Below are 4171 nucleotides of genomic sequence, written 5' to 3'. Positions count from 1 at the left end.
GGAATTTTACGGACAATTCTCTGTAGGTCGCGTACACCCCACATAGGCCAACCAGCTGGTCGAGATACGCTAGAAGGAAGGAGAGCCCTTGAAAGAATATGTCCAACGCTTCATGCGAGCAACAGCTAGAGCCAAGACAATGGGTGATGAAGGCAAGATGATGGCCCTAACTGCTGGGGTTAGGTGCCATTCATCCCTCTAGAGTAGCCTCATAAAGAATGGGGTAAGAAGTACCCAAGAGTTTTTGGATCGGGCTGATCGATATATCAAGCTCGAAGACGCGATAGCCAATGAAGGAAAATCGCCAACAAAAGACAAGAGGCCGAAGGAAGAACCCGCCAAAGCCACCAACGGGTCGGAAAAACCCAATGGCAATGGCAGGAATGGTGGGAAGCGGTCAAACAATGAACCCTTAACTTCTGAAAATAAACAACCCAAAGGCAGCCGATACGAGCCAAGATTCACCAACTACACGACCCTTGTCGAAAGCCGATCGGAAGTCTACCAGGCGACCAGCTCATGCACGCCTTACAAACGACCCGCACCTATAAGGAAAGATATCTCCAAGAGAGATGCGACGAAGTTCTATCATTTTCACAACGACTACGGGGACGACACAAATGAATGTAACCAGTTGAAAGACAAGAATGAGTTCCTGATTAGGCAGGGACTTCTAAAGAGATATGTGCGAGAGGGTCTTTGCGAGAGGCTCAGGGTGGCAACGAGTAGACGCCTGCACGCCAATGCTCACCACCCTTACATCTAGCTCCTGTGGCAGGCATTTTACTCACCATCTGCGGAGGCCCACATCTTGCAGGGGATAGTGGGAAGGCAAGGGAATGATACGCTCGAGCCCTACGCCATGACCAGGACATCGAGATGATGATTGTGGAGGATTGAGCACCAAAAAAGGCTCGAACAGAGGAGGAGTTGATAACCTTCTCTGAAGACAATGCCCAGCACGTACGATTCCCACACTCCGATCCGCTGGTCGTAGACGTACAAATTGCCAACATGATGGTGAAGAGGGTGTTGGTCGATACAGGAAGTTCGGTCAACATCCTATACAAGGCTTCACTGGAGAGAATGAAGCTGTCCGTCAAGGACCTGGAAGCCATGCAACCAAACCATCTATTGTTTTTCTAGTGAAGGGCTCACCCCGACTGGGTCAATTAGGCTTCCAGTTACAGCATGTACTGCACCTACTAATAGGACATCACTCACTACTTTCATAGTAGTTGACTGTCCTTTGGCATATAATGCTGTAATTGGGAGACCAATTCTGGTCGACCTACGGGGCGTCACTTCAATATGGCACCTTGCCATGAAATTCCCAATAGACGCAGGGGTAGGATGCATATTGGGAAATCAGCGGGAAGCCAGGGAGTGCTACAACGCCTCGATAACCAAGGCAAAGAAAGGTGTATCGGGAGATGTTTCTGGAAAAGAGTTGCAAATGGCAATTGATTCTCAGGCCCAGTCAGGTGATAATGTTACCAAATAGGGCGTTGCCCAAAGGAGGATAGAGACTTGGATCCTCGCTTTGGGGATTTTGAGGAGGAAATAGGACCCATCGAGGACCTTGAAGGGGTCCAACTCGATGAAGAAAATCCGACCAGGGTTGTGAAAGTCGGTAAAAACTTAGAGAACACAACAAAACAAGCACTGGTGGAGTTTTTGAGGAGGAACCAGGAAGTCTTCGCCTAGTCTCACAAATACATGGTTGGAATAGACCCTGCAGTCATCAGCCATGTCCTGAACATCGACAAGAGTTTTCCACCGGTGCAACAGAAAAGAAGGCTGCTCGACAAAGATAGATCAAAGGCATTAAAAGAAGAAGTCGAGAAGCTGAAGGAGAATAGGTTCATCAGGGTGGCGTTTTATCCATCATGGGTCTCTAATCCCATATTAGTTCCCAAGCCAAATGGAAAATGGCGAACATGCGTGGATTTCATAGACCTTAATAAAGCCTGCCCCAAAGATTGTTTCCCACTCCCAAGAATCGACCAACTGGTCGATGCCACTGCAGGTCATGAGATTCTCTTATTCATGGATGCATACTCCAGATATAATCATATTAGTATGCATCCTCCTGATGAGGATCACACTAGCTTTCGGACTGAGACAGGGCTTTACTGTTACAAAGTAATACCCTTCGGTTTGAAAAACGCTGGTGCAACTTACCAGCGACTAGTCAACCATATGTTTAAGGAGATGATTTGGAAAAACATGGAGGTATACGTCGACGACATGCTGGTAAAGTCAAAGAAGGCAGAATGGTATATAGAGGATTTGCAGGAGTGCTTCAACGTCTTGAAAAAATATCAGATGAAGCTGAATCCCCTCAAATGCTCCTTCGGAGTAGGATCAGGGAAGTTCTTGGGATTTATAATTAACTCGAGAGGAATTGAAGCCAATCCCGAGAAAATCAAAGCCCTGATCGATATGAAATCTCCAGCAAAGATTAAGTATGTTCAAAGTTTGACCGGAAGAATTGCTGCTCTCAGTAGATTTATTTCGAAATCAACGGACAAATGCGTTCCATTTTTTAATCTACTTAGAGGCAAAAAAAAATTTGAGTGGACGGAGGAGTGCGAGCAGGCTTTCCAAGCATTAAAGACTCACATGGCGCAACCGCCCATCCTATCAAAGCCGGTCGATGAAGAAACTTTGTTTGTCTATTTGGCGATTATAGAGTATGCTGCTAGTGCTGTTTTAGTAAGAGAGGAAGAAGGCGTACAGAAGGGTGTTTATTATGTGAGTAAAAGGCTAATTGGAGCGGTGCAGCGATACCCACCCATTGAAAAGTTAGCCTATTGCTTAATTTTGGCGTCAAGGAAGCTACGACCTTACTTTCAAGCTCACCCAATCACGATTTTGACTGACCAGCCTCCACGGCAAGTTCTGCAAAAGCCAGAGGCTGCGGGAAGATTGTTGAAATTGGCAATCGAACTTGGCCAGTTCGATATCTCTTACTTACCGCGAGCAGCGATAAAAGGCCAAGCCCTGGTTGACTTCATTGTAGAGTTCACTGAACTTACAGATAGCGAGCAAACCGAAAAGCCTGATGAGCCTGAATCTCAAAACCAACCTCCCTCATGGAAGTTGTTTACAGACGGCTCTTCCAATGAGCATCATGCAGGCGCGGGGGTGATCCTGATTACACCTAAAGGGCATCAATTTCACTGTGCAATCAGGTTTGACTTCACTACTTCCAACAACAAGGCTGAGTATGAAGCGTTGCTTGCTGGGTTACGATTTGCCAAGGACATGAATATAAAGATACTTGACATCTACAGTGACTCTCAGTTGGTGGTAAATCAAGTCATGGGAGAGCACCAAGCACGAGGTTTAAAGATGGTTGCCTACTTAAACAAAACAAAAGATATGTTAGCACAGTTTGATAAGTACACCCTTCAGCAGGCATCTCGCGACCAGAATTCAAACGCTGATGCTTTGGCCAAGCTAGCAAGTGCAACAGATGCTGATACTCTGAACATAGTGCCAGTTGAACAACTATATGTTTCAAGCATCCAAGCAGAGGAGACCACTATGGTGATTCAGGTGGCGGATACATGGATGGCACCATACATAGTGTATTTGACGCAAGGCGTGTTACCAACAGACAGAAACAAAGCTAGGACCCTTCAGCGACAGGCTGCTAGGTACATCTTAGTAGATGGAATCTTGTACCGAAGGGGATACTCAATGCCACTCCTCAGATGTGTTTCGAAAGAGAAGGCCAAAGAATTGATGAAAGAAGTACACGAAGGCTTTTGCGGGGACCACGCTGAGGGGCAAAGTTTGTCGAAAAAGATCCTGAGGCAAGGGTATTTCTGGCCAACAATGGATGAAGACTCGATGGAGTTCGTACGGAGGTGTGACAAGTTCCAAAGATTCTCAAAAATCCCGCGAGCAGCCCCTAATGAACTGAAACAGATGCAAAGTCCATGGCCGTTTACATTGTGGGGTATAGACTTAATCGGATCTTTACCCACAGGAAAGGGCGACATCAAATATGTTGTGGTTGCCGTCAATTATTTCACTAAATGGGCTGAAGTTGAGCCACTCGCAACCATAATGACCGAGAAGGTGCTGGATTTTGTGGTCAAAAACATCGTTTTTCGCTATTGATTGCCAAGGAAAATCGTCTTAGATAACGACACACAGT

This window comes from Humulus lupulus, chromosome 4 (genome assembly GCF_963169125.1).
Source record: "Humulus lupulus chromosome 4, drHumLupu1.1, whole genome shotgun sequence".
NCBI lineage: Eukaryota > Viridiplantae > Streptophyta > Magnoliopsida > Rosales > Cannabaceae > Humulus > Humulus lupulus.
The sequence above is the reverse complement of the archived record's forward strand: the minus strand, read 5'-3'. Positions refer to the sequence as shown.